At 37.4% G+C, this 12911-nt stretch overlaps 1 pseudogene across 1 annotated transcript; it reads right to left on the bottom strand.

Moving 5' to 3' along the window:
* Positions 1-8652: 8652 nt before the first annotated feature.
* Positions 8653-12574, bottom strand: LOC149543191 (uncharacterized; annotated as a pseudogene). Its single transcript, XR_016355218.1, has 3 exons — positions 12487-12574; positions 9462-12134; positions 8653-9375 (listed from the first exon to the last, which is right to left on the bottom strand). The product of XR_016355218.1 is annotated as an uncharacterized LOC149543191 (transcript).
* Between the last annotated feature and the right edge of the window lie 337 nt (positions 12575-12911).

The raw sequence follows: 12911 nt of genomic DNA, 5'->3' as shown, positions 1-12911 counted from the left end.
TTAATTTTGTAATCAAACATTTTCCTTTGCCAATAAACATGTCATCAACATATAAGACAATAACCAGGAAATAGTCACCATCAAACCTGTAATATATACAGTGATCGGATTTGGATTGCACAAATCCTAAACTCAATACATATGTATCAAACTTCTGGTACCACAATCTAGGATTTTGTTTTACACCATACAAGGATTTCTTCAATTTACAGACTAAACGACTTTTACCTTTCATCACAAAGTGCTCTAGTTGTCATATAAATTTCTTCCTCCAAATCTCCATGAAGGAAAGTTGTCTTCACATCCATCTGCTCAACTTCTAGATCATAAGTTGCTCCAATAGAAAGTAAAAATCGAATGGATGTCATTTTTGCTACAGGAGAAATTTTTTCACTATAATCAATTCCTGCAACTTGGGAGTAACCTTTTGCAAACAATCGTGCTTTATACTTCTCAATGTTTCCATCTGAATCCATCTTCTTTTTGAACACCCATTTACAACCAACAAGCTTTTGTCCTTCAGGCAATGGTACAAGGTCCCACGTGTCATTCCTCTCAAGAGCTGTCATCTTTTTTTCCATGGCTATTTTCCAGGACTCTGAATCATTCACACCAAGAGCCTCTTCTACAAATTTTGGCTCATTAATATTAGCATTCAAAGCAAATATACACCTCCAATCATTAGGAGAATATCCATACCTTTCTGGTGCTTTCCTCTGCCTACTAGACCTTCTAACAAGCTCTGGTTCAGGTTCATGTTTAGGTTCTTCCTCTTCGTCTGATGATTTAGAACTCGTAGAGCTCTCTTCAAGATCTTGCCTTTCTAAGGGTCGCGATTCAACTTTTTCAGGTGTAGCAGGAAGTTGAATCACATCTTTCTTTTCTTCTATCCGTTCTAGCTACACTATAACATAAGAAGGCTTAGCTTCTCTAAAAATAACACTTCTAGAATAAAATACCTTTTGTGCAATAGGATCCCAAAGCTTGTATCCTTTCACACTATAACTATATCCAATGAAGATACATTTGACAACTTTGTTGTCCAATTTTGTCCGCTTCTCTTTTGGCACATGAGCATATGCCTCACAACAAAAAACTCTCATATGTCTAAGCGAAGGCTTATGGCCCAACCATACTTCCATTGGTGTCTTATCAACAACAGCTGATGTAGGAGACCTGTTTATCAAGTAGCAGGCAATGGCTACAACTTTAGCTTAGAACTTTTGTCCTAGTCTAGCTCCACTTAGCATACTCCTAGCCTTCTCCATCAAGGTCCTATTTATTCTTTCTGCAACTCCATTCTTTTGTAGAGAATACAGAGTTGTCTTCTTTCTCTTAATACCACAATCTTTACAAAATGTGGAAAAGTCATTAGAGCAATATTCACTGCCATTATTAGTCCTCAAACACTTTATCTTCTTTCCAGTTTGCAACTCAACCATTGCTTTAAATTCTTTGAAATGACTGAATACTTCAGCTTTACTCCTAAGGAAATAAACCCATGTTTTTCTATTGAAATCATCAATGAAAGAAACATAATAAACTGATCTACCAATAGAAGGAACATCAACTAGACCAAATACATCCGAATGGATTAGATCCAAAATATATGAGGACTTATGAAAACTTGAGTAAAATTGAACACGGTGTTGTTTACCATAGATACAATGCTCACAAAAATCAAACTCAAGATTGCAGTCATTCAACCCATCAACAAGGCTTTTATTTTTTAAGGTTCGTAGACCCTTCTCACCTATGTGGCTGAGTCTCTAGTGCCATAACATAGTCTTCTTTGTAGACAACTTTGATTCAGTAGACAAAGCATCCTTGGGTACCCAAAAACCACGACCCTCTGTTGAAAGAGAAATCCTCTACTTCTCCAACAAAGTAGTCCTCTTCACAATCTTATCAGAAGTACTGTTGCGCTCAACTGTGCATGTATCAAGCTGGTACAATGTACCCAATTTGCTTCTTCTTGCTATTACCATAGCACCTCTCACCATTTTCACACCTATTTCAGAAAACTGTACATGTACACTCGCATCTATTAGTTTGCTAATAGATAACAAATTCTTTGCTAGTTCCGAGATATGCAAGACACCATAAAATCTTATAATTCTTCCATCAGAAAATTTCACACGAATACTTCCATGACCAACAATATCAAGAACATAGTTATCACCCGAATACACCTCACCACCATCAAAATTTTCATACTTACTAATCCAATTTCTATTAGGAGTCATGTGAAAAGATGCACTTGAGTCTATCAACCATGCATTGTCACCTGCATCAGTGGCTAACGCTGTGATGTAAACATCTCCATCTTCCTTCTCAGACTCAGAATTAGAATCTTGCTTCTTTTTCTTCTTCTCCTCTTTATAATCGAAAGTGTCCAGGTTTGCCACAATTTTAGTAGATCGCCTTGAACTTACCAGGAGATTTTGATTTCCCCTTATTCTTGGACTTAGAACGACCGTGCTGCTTTTCGTTCTTGCCTCTTTTTTTTGGTCTTCCCCGAACACTCAAAGCCTCTTTGGCATTTAGAGAGCCCTTCCTTCTCATCTCTTCAGAAAGTAGAGAACCAACAACATCCTCCATCTTCAAGACAACTGAAGTGCTCTCTATGGCCATGACAAGGCTGTCTCATGAGTCTAGCAACGAACATAGCAAGATTTGACACCTTTCTTCTTCATCCATCGACACCACCCTAACTGAGGTCAACTGAGTCACCAACATATCAAAACTTTCAAGATGCTTAGAAATCTGTCCACTTTCTTCCATTCTCAAGGAAAACAACTTCTTTATCAAGAAAATCTTATTCACAAGTGATTTCGCTTGATAGATCTCACTTAGTTTCTTCCAAAGCTTCTTCGTGGTAGGTTCTTCATGGACATTAATCAGAATCGAGTCTGTAAGACACAATCTGATGAGACCTTTAGCTTTTCTGTCTGTCACATCATACTGCGCAGCTGAAGTTGGATCTGCGGGCTGTAGCTTATTTTCATCAATCGCATCCCATAGATCCCGATCAATCAATAGATCTTCCATCTTCAGCTTCCACATCTCAAAGTTTGTGCCAGAAAACTTCTCTACATCAATCCTCCTTGACAAATAGAACCAAAATTGGCCAGGCTCTGATACCACTTGTAAGAAAGCAAAGGTGCGTGGAATCACTTCCTACACTAATATTGAGAGGACAATTACACAAATTCAACTAATTATTACAGAGATCTCAAGAAATGCATAGTAAGATAATCAAAATAACAATGAACGCATAACACAATGATTACCGTGGGGAACCCTTCTGGGAGAAAAAACCCACCCTCCAAAATCTGCACAATGTATTCTCAAATCAAAAAGATTACAATACACTTGCAATGCAAGTTCTTACAGGAGTGCATCACTACAACTCAAACTCGGACTCGGACTCAGAGAGACTCCTTCTAGTACCCAATCTTGCAAATAAAACTCGATGATACAAACATCTCCTAATGCCTCCTTTTATAGTGATTTACAACTTGGAAACCATTTTTGGTTTTACAAAACCATGAGCTAAAACCATGGGCAAAACAACCATGTCACATGTTACCCAATTGTCATTTTTAACTCCAAGAATAACATTTTCGTCCATAATTTTGTCTTCTAGTTTAGACCCCTATAAAAGTCATATAATGAGTTGTTTATACTCTAAAAATAGCCCTCCTATATTGTACTAGGGACAAGACACATTTTTAACAACTCATACACGAACCTGTAAACATGTGAAAAACTACCACAAACAAATTCTAGAATTTTCCGGAAAAAGAAGCTTGCAAGGTTGAGACACAATTCTCAACACTCACAAATACATAGCTTCAAAGTATCTTTAAGACGGCCTGGTGATGGCAAAGCACATTCAATTCCTATAAAAGTTTCTCAATAATGAAGATTGTCAAAAACTTTCTGTCACAGTTTAGCAGTGATGATTCAAGAACAGTACATTTTGGATTGGATGGAGAGAAACAGGAATTGGTACATCAGATGAGATATTTCCTGACAACATTGCTTAGCATTTGCGCTGCCCATGCTGGCCCAAGAGATTCTTCATAATACCGCCATGGAAACCCCTGAAAGTTTTGCTGTGTGATATGCGTATGCGAAGTTGGAAAAAATTTACATATGAGACATTACACGTTTTTAGCTTAGGGAGTTTGGAAACCAAAGGAAAACATAATTTGAGCTTGAAGATTATCAATATTTGAGAATTTTCTACAATAATTTGTATTTTGGATAGTGGAATTCCTGAAATTAAGAATGATATTGTCGGGGTAGCATCATGGTCAAAGAAGAAAATATATCCATAGAACATGCATCTTACTTAGTTTATCATCAAAAAGTCCGTTCCAAAATGTTAGAATAAATACTGTTACTGAAAAAAGCCAAACCCAAGGGCTGTTAGCAGAGATGGAAATAAGAGAGCTCTTGTATCTGAGAATTAGTAAAACGAGCCTCTACTCAACCATAGTAAACAGAACAATACCTGGGAGAAACAAAAACTTTAGTGTCACAAAGGATTCAGTTCAGCAATTGAAAAACAAGACAAAAGTGACAAAAACAAAAGCCCCCAAATATTTTGACAGTAAAGCAGCTTCCACAAAGTATTTTGTTCCATCATTCAGAATCGGTAGAAGGAAACAGAATATTTTTGGGTAGTGTTTTGGATCAGAATCAGTTAATTGAATCATCAAACCGGTAGCAGAACGAATTTCATCAAGTTGGATTTGCAAGAAGATGAGGATAGGTGTAGAGACAACTCAACTAGGCATTAGCAAGTTAAACCGGGAATTATAGGCAGTCTCTAGAACAATGACATCACTTTTTTGAAGTATAGTACACTGTTGACTTGTGTGTTGGAGAACAGAAGAAAGGAAATTGGTATTTAGAAATGATCCAAATGCCAAAATGGACAATATGGTATTTTGAGAGCTGATACAAGGGACAGTATGGTATTTACTATTATGAACCGCAGAGACTGGGGAAGGGCCCAAATAAGAGTTTTTTATGTGCGATAGCAAAGGCAAGTGTAATCTAGAAAACTGTGATAAAAAGGAGTTGAAACAAAGACAGTAGAATGAAAAAGAGTGTGGATTGAAGCAAAGGACAGTTAAAAGCACTCAAAGAGGAGCTAAAGTGAATAATGGCTGTTAAGAAGATAGCCAGACCTTCACCCAAAGCGACAGATGCTACGGGTAGAAGTAATTCCAATAAAATTTTTTTATTGGGCACTTATAAAAGTGATATGTGGAGATGAGGATGCAGTATAACATGTACTTAAAGAGTAGTCAATGTATAATGTCAGAAAAGTTTTCACAACGTGCAATGAAATATTCTTTCAAATGTAGGCCTAATCTAGATCAGATACAGGGGCAGCAGTATGAACAAGTTATTAAATCTGAAGTGTTGTGGAGGTCAGGAGGATGGGGCAGAAGAGAATATATGAAATAAATAAGGCTCTGTGATATAAAGTGGGCGAAAGGATTAAAATGTCTTAATGTTTATAACTTTCTAGTCAGTCATTACTTTTGGCAACCATGGTGGGGTGGATTGTTGAAAGGGGAACCTGTATCATATCTTAAGTGCACTATATTCAAATCAGTCCCACATGACATGTGTGTAGTGCAATTTGAAGAAATGAACATGGTGTTACACAAGCCATAGAGTAGTTTTATCAGGTTTACAAGCACCTTATGGTACGAAACAAACTTCAAAGTAATTGCCTTACCAAAACATTGTCTAACTGTTCAATGCAGAGTCCTCTTGATTTGCACACGTTGTCAATATGCATATGTTGACAATATCATATTTTTTAATATTGAAAATAGCAAAACTTAAAAAATAGTAGAAAAAATTACAGCAGCTGAAACAAGCACCTTATGGTACGAAACAAACTTCAAAGTAATTGCCTTACCAAAACATTGTCTAACTGTTCAATGCAGAGTCCTCTTGATTTGCACACGTTGTCAATATGCATATGTTGACAATATCATATTTTTTAATATTGAAAATAGCAAAACTTAAAAAATAGTAGAAAAAATTGCAGCAGCTGAAACATGAACAGATGGTATATAATAGCTATAGTGTAAATACAGTAATTGAGACAAAGATACATGAAAGGAGTAGTTCAGACAAGTAATATGAAACAGCTCCATAAGAAACAGCACATCCCTTAAAAACAACATGAAGATAAACTCGGCACTCTCCAACTGTGAGAGAATAGTAATTGGCAACATCATAGTTTCCCAAACTACTTTAAAGAAAACACATGAACTAGATCTACTTACAAGCTTGGAGAATTACAGTTTAAGAAATGCAATTGACAGGAAACAATACTATATAGCTTGTGCTGGAAGACGAAGCTATCAAACATGACGTAGTAAAACTAGTTTGGAAACTATAAACGTCTAAAATAGCTACAGAGTATCTTCAAGACGGTCTGGTGATGGCAAAGCACAATCACTCCTGTTAAAATTGCTTGATGATGAAGATTGTCAAAAGCTTTCAGCCACAGTTTATCGGTGACATTTCAAGAACATTACATTCTGGATTGGGTGGAGAGAAAATATTTTTCTCAGAATTCGGGCGTTCCATGCCGCCATGGAAATCCCCAAAAGTTTGCTGTGTGAATTGTGTATGCGAAGTTAGAAAAGAAATTCCTTATGACACATCAAGCTTTTCCAGTTAAACTCCGAACACAAATAGTCTAATTAGTGTTATAATTTAGCTTATGTTGGTCTCGTATTTTGAGCCTAGAGAAAACATAATTTGAGCTCGAAGAGTATTGAATAATTCGTACTTTGGATAGCGGAATTCCTGAGATTAAGACTGATATTCTTGGGGTAGGATCATAATCAAAGAAAAACAATTGTTATGCTGGATCTTTGGCCAATTAAAACAGAAAATATATCCATAGAACATGCATCTTTCTAATTTTGTCATCAAAAAGTCCATTACAAAATGTTAGAATAAATACAGTTACTGAAAAAGCCAAACCCCAGGGCTCCGAGCAGAGATTGAAATGAGAGTTCTTGTATCTGAGAATTAATAAAACGAGTCTCTACTGAACCATAGTAAACACAAACTTAGGTGTCACAAAGGACTCAGTTCAGCATTAAAAAAACAAAACAAAAGTGACAAAAACGAAAAAGAAACCCCAAATACTTTGACAGTAACAGTAAAGCAGCTCCAAAGTCCTCTGTTCCATCGTTCAGAATCAATAGAAGATGACAGGATTATTTTGGATTGTGTTTGGATCAGAATTAGTTAATTGAATCATCAAACCAACATCAGAACAAATTTCAAGTTGGATTTGCACCAAGAAGAGGGTAGGTGTGGAGACAATTCAACCAGGCAATTTTACCAATCTCATCTATTGATTTTGGCAACATGTATCATCGAATGTCAGGATTCATGCTCAAGCTGGCAATGGATCAAGGCATCATTGTACGCATTGGAAACACAGCAGTTGATTTTAAACAACTTTGAATTTCATATCCACGTGTCTTTGGTTTTGTTTCCTTAGAAACCCTTCAATGCTTGAAAGCCCTAATCCCAAATCTTTTTCTCCTTTAGAATCATCTTTTACAGAGTGCAGAGAATATGGCATTTTCCATGACTTAATCTTCAGAATCAATGTTTTTTATATTCATTAGATTGAAATGCAGAGACTGGAGAAGGAAGAGCTTTTCCATGTGTGGTAGCAAAGGCAAGCACAATTCAGAAACTTGTGATAATGAGTGCAAACATAGTCAGTAGAATGAAAAGGAAGAAGCGAAGGACAGTTGAGAGCACTGGAAGAGGAATTAAAGTGCTAAGAAGATAGCCAGACCTTAACCCCAAGGGACAGAAATGCTACAGGTAGAAGTGATTCCAATCGAAAAATTCTGTTGGGCCTTTATAAGAGTGATATGTGGAGATGAGGATGCAGTATAACGTGTACTCAAGGGCAGTCAATGTAGAACGTAAAAAAAGTTTTCACAAGGTGTAATGAAGCATTCTTTCTAGTGAAGGCCTAATCTGGATCAGATGCAGGGGCAGCAGTAAGAACAAGTTATTAAATTTAAAGTCTTGTGGAGGCCAGGAGGGGGGGTGGAAGGGAATACACAATTTGAAGAAGGCTCCGTGATATAAAGTGGGCATGAAATTAAGACACGGACTGATATGATAAAGCCTTAGAATCATAGGGGAAAGGATTAAAAAACCTTCTTGTTTATTACTTTCTAGTCAGTCATTACTTTTAGCAACCATAGTAGGGTGAATTGTTGAAAAAGGAGCCTGTATTGTATCTTAAGTGCACTATATTTAAATCAGTCCCATTTGACATGTCATTAATGCAATTTGAAGAACTGACCAAGGTGTCGCACAAGCCATAGAGTAGTTTTCTCAGGTTTACGAGCATCTTATGGTATGAAACCAACTTAAAAATATGCCTTACCAAATACATTGTCATGATGTTCAATGCAGAGTCCTCTTGATTTGAGTATTATCAATAAGCATGTATTGATAATATCATAATTTTTAATATTTAAAAAAGAAAAATTGAATTCACATATAACTTCTGAAAATAGTAGAAAAAGCTACAGCAGCTGAAACATAAACAGATGGTATATAATAGCCACAGTTAAAGGAGGATGTCAATATAGTTGAGACAGATATACATGAAATGAGTAGTTGAGATAAGAAGCTGAAAAAGAGAACAGTTCATAAAAATGCATTGCAACAGTAATACGATAAAACGACATGAATATAAGCTCGGTGCTCTCCAACTGGGATCCCCAATTACTTTAAACAAAACAAATGAATTGGATCTACCAACAAGCTTGTAGAATTACAGTTTAAGAAATGGAATTGACAGGATCCAAAATGAAGTAGTAAAACTAGTTTAGAAGTTACAATAAATCTAAAATGAACTACTTTGACTGTCAGATGCAGCTGCTCCTGCGCAGTTGGTACTCTCCAGGAGTTCTGATATGGTAGCTGTTAAATTGGAAGCAGTTTCCCCTCCCATCAAAGATGTCCTCAGCCTCTCCAAGCCATTTGCTACACCTCTCATGGAAGGTCGCTCTTGTGGTGTTTCAGCACTGCAAAGCAAACCAACTTGAATAAAAGAAAGAAGACATCTTTTGTCTTCCACATTTTCATTCACATCTTTCAGCAGTTCGCTGTCAACAACATCTACCAATCTCTCTGGGCAAGCCAACCTCACCCACTTTTTTAGATTCATGTCTCCCACAAACATGTCATCACTTGGTTGTCTCCTTGTAACCATCTCCAAGATCAGAATTCCAAAACTATAGACATCTCCCTTTGTAGAAACATTCCCACCCAATCCATACTCTGCAATCAATTTTATTCATTAAATTCATAACACGATAATAAAGTAGATAATGATGCCAATATCAAGATAATTCAAAAAATGTTACCTGGAGCAATATAGCCGATGGATCCTTTGAGTCCAAATGTTGTTGTACTCAGTGAATCTACAGAATTGGTAGTAGTTAAACGGGCTATACCAAAATCAGTGACAAGGGCTGTCATGGTGGCATCCAAGAGCACATTGCTAGGTTTTAAATCACAATGCACAATTTGTAGAGGACAATCTTGATGTAAATATGCCATTGCATGGGCTACATCTATAGCAATGTTCAAGCACTCTCTCAATCCCAATTTACAAAAGCCTTGATCATCTCTATCAAGGTGCAAATGCTTTTCCAGACTCCCATTAGCCGCAAGCTGAAGAACTAAACCTTTTAAATCAGGGTAGAAAAATGCACTTATGATTCTGATGAGGTTACGGTGTCGAATCCTCCCTAACAATTTGCACTCTCTTAAAACTCTTTAGAGCTTCTTCATTTTGAAAATTAAGAGTCTTGATGGCAATGATCCTACCATCCCTCAAGATATCTTTGTAGACAGATCCAAAGTTACCTACTCCAAGCAAGGTCGACTCATCAAATCCAGATGTTGCAATGACAAGATCTTGATAAGAAAATTTGGGATAGCCGATACTCTCAAAACTAAAGCTCAAGGCAAGGACTAGCTGGCCTGCAAATTTATGTTTCGATAGCATTACTAGAGTGAAGAAGCATATTATAAATCCAATGGATCCAACAACTGATATGACTATTTTCTTAAGCAGGGAATGTTTTTGGTGGGTGTGAATTGGGCATGGAGGCAATGAATAATTTTTTGGGCTACATAGGCTAGGGTTTCCCATAAGAAATGCTATAACAGTTCTATTTGGAAACACGCCCGCTTCTGGAATCATCCCTGATAAATTATTGAAAGATAGATCCATATCTTGGAGATATCTTAATTTGGAGAGTGAGGTTGGTATTGGACCTGCAAAGGAGTTGTGGGACAGATTGAGGTGCTCTAATGCTGTACAGTCTCCAAGTGAAGCTGGAATGAGACCAGTGAGTTGATTCCCAGATATATCTATGGCTTGAGCCATTACAATACTACTCATTTCCTGTGGCAATGACCCTTGCAGAGAATTCCACGAGAGGTTTAGGTCGAATTGCAGGTTTTTAAGGCTGGCAATGACTTCCCGTGGTATCCTTCCCCCTAGTTTATTGTGAGATAAGTAAATGTCCTCCAACTTCTGACATCCCTCCAAACTAACAGGGATACCCCCTGATAAATTGTTGTCATGTAGATAAAGATATCTGAGCTGCTGGGAGCTACAAAGAGAATCTGGTATTTTTCCAGATAACTGGTTGTGGTAAAGACTTTAGAGTCCCAAATGTTTCATTTGACCTATCTCGCTAGGAATGCTTCCCTCTAATTGGTTCCTTCCCAAATACAATCGTTCCAACTTACAGAACCTTTCAATTTCAGATGGAATAATGCTGCTGAAATGATTAATGTCTAGAGCTAACAAAGTTAAGTTTGTCAGATTGGCAATCTGTCGCGGTATGCTCCCGCTTATCATGTTGTCTGATAAACTCAAGTAATAAAGATTGGAAGACAGTTCCCCAATGGATGGGGGCAATACACCAGTGAAATGATTACTTCCAATATCTATTTTTTGCAAGTGGCAGCAGTTTGTGAGAGCAGTAAGAAAAGCCAGTGTGTTACTGCCGTCAGTAACAAGCTCATTGTTGAATATGGAAAGCTGGATTAGTAGGTTCAACTTACCCAACTCCACTGGAACCGCTCCAACAAGTTGGTTGTCATTTAAGTAAAGCATTTCGAGACGGGAACAATTTCCCAAGGAGTTTGGTATGTTTCCGCTAAACTGATTTCCCCATACACTGAGATAATCTAGTGTGATGAGCATGCCCAAATCAGGAGGAATGGTGCACGATAACTCATTTTCCGCCAATTCCAATCGAACTAGGGCGGAAAAATTATTAAAAGAGGGCGGAATGGTACCCGTGAGATTGTTAACGCCCAAGAAGAAGTGCTTCAAACTTGGGAGAATACTGAGTTCAGGGGGAATGCTGCCATTCAGTTGGTTGAAGGAGAGTGCGAGAAAATAGAGACTGCGGCGAGCAGAGAGAGAGGGGGGAATGGTTCCTCGTAGCTGATTATATTCCAGCCAGAGTATCCGTAGGTGTGGTAGATGGCCGAGTTGGGGAGGAATGGTACCAGTGAGGTGGTTTTGTGAGAGATTTAGGGATCGAAGAGAGGAGACATTACCGAGGGCAGGAGAGATGGTGCCGTGTAAATTCATTTGGGTCAAGTGGATGGCACGGACAGAGTGAGAAGAGGAGTGGCAGGAGATGCCAGTCCAATTGCAAAAGGGATGAAGGGGAGTCCAGTCGGGCAGAGAAGAACTGTCGTTTCTGGAAACACCGGCTTTGAATCGCAAGAGAATTTCTTGTTGACGAGAGAGATTGCTTGGAGAACGAGGAAGAGCAGAGAGTGAGAACATGGAAAGCATTGCAAAAAGTAATGAGAAAAGAGCAGCCATGACAGACCAAGCAACAGTGAAGCAGGGGCAACACAGGTCAATTGAAGAGAACAAGAATGAAAATGGTGAAGGAATAAATAGACACGGGAAAACAGTGAGCGTAAAAAACAAACCAAAATTTTGTACTGCATATTAAAATCACACTGCCAATGTCTATCAATTTCCCTCAATCAATTCCCTGCATAACCATTCAAATTCAAATTAAAAATCTGTCAACGTCATCTTGAACATTTATACTATAGAAAATTCCAGACCATAACAAGTCTTGGAAGTAAAAGAAAATTGTAGCTGTCCAGAAAACTTTTATATGATTCAAATATAATTTGTCATAAGTAAAAGAAAATACTAGACTATAAGGCTCGGGAAAGCAACTTTCCCACCAACAATCGAATCTCTGTCCTTACATTCTTGAATTTTTAATACTCATCAAATCTACTTTCTCACACGCTTAGGAAAATTTCAGGCCATAACAAGTCATATTACACTTCTTACTAACGCAGGAAGGAAAATTTGCACAATATACCGTTTACCTATCGCTGTGCAAGTCACAAAGTTGCGGAAAATTTGCAAAACATATGTAGGCACCGTTTATCTATGGATGTGCAAATAACAAATTCTTTATGGACTAAAACCAGTCCTGTGACTGAATAAATATAAATGGACTTGTCCGACGGGCGACTTCAAGGAACGTAAAAAAGCGACCTTCATCATATTTTCACTTTTTATGGGTGCATTTCTTTTCGTTACAATTCACATATATATTATGTCTTTTATTAAGAATAGATTATTATTATTAGTTATAAATTATTCATATAACAAGAGCTCTGGTCGAGCAGGAGTCCTTGCCTATTGTGAAAAGGTGAAAAATTATTTTAATGTTTGTTAAACACTAAATTTGCAATTAGTTTTTAGTTTAAAGTATAAGTAAAATAATACAAATGTTAAATAAATGAGA

Source organism: Cupressus sempervirens, chromosome 8 (genome assembly GCF_028749045.1).
Source record: "Cupressus sempervirens isolate cs-2001-9-10 chromosome 8, ASM2874904v1, whole genome shotgun sequence".
Lineage (NCBI taxonomy): Eukaryota > Viridiplantae > Streptophyta > Pinopsida > Cupressales > Cupressaceae > Cupressus > Cupressus sempervirens.
This window is presented reverse-complemented; position numbering and strand designations above follow the sequence as displayed.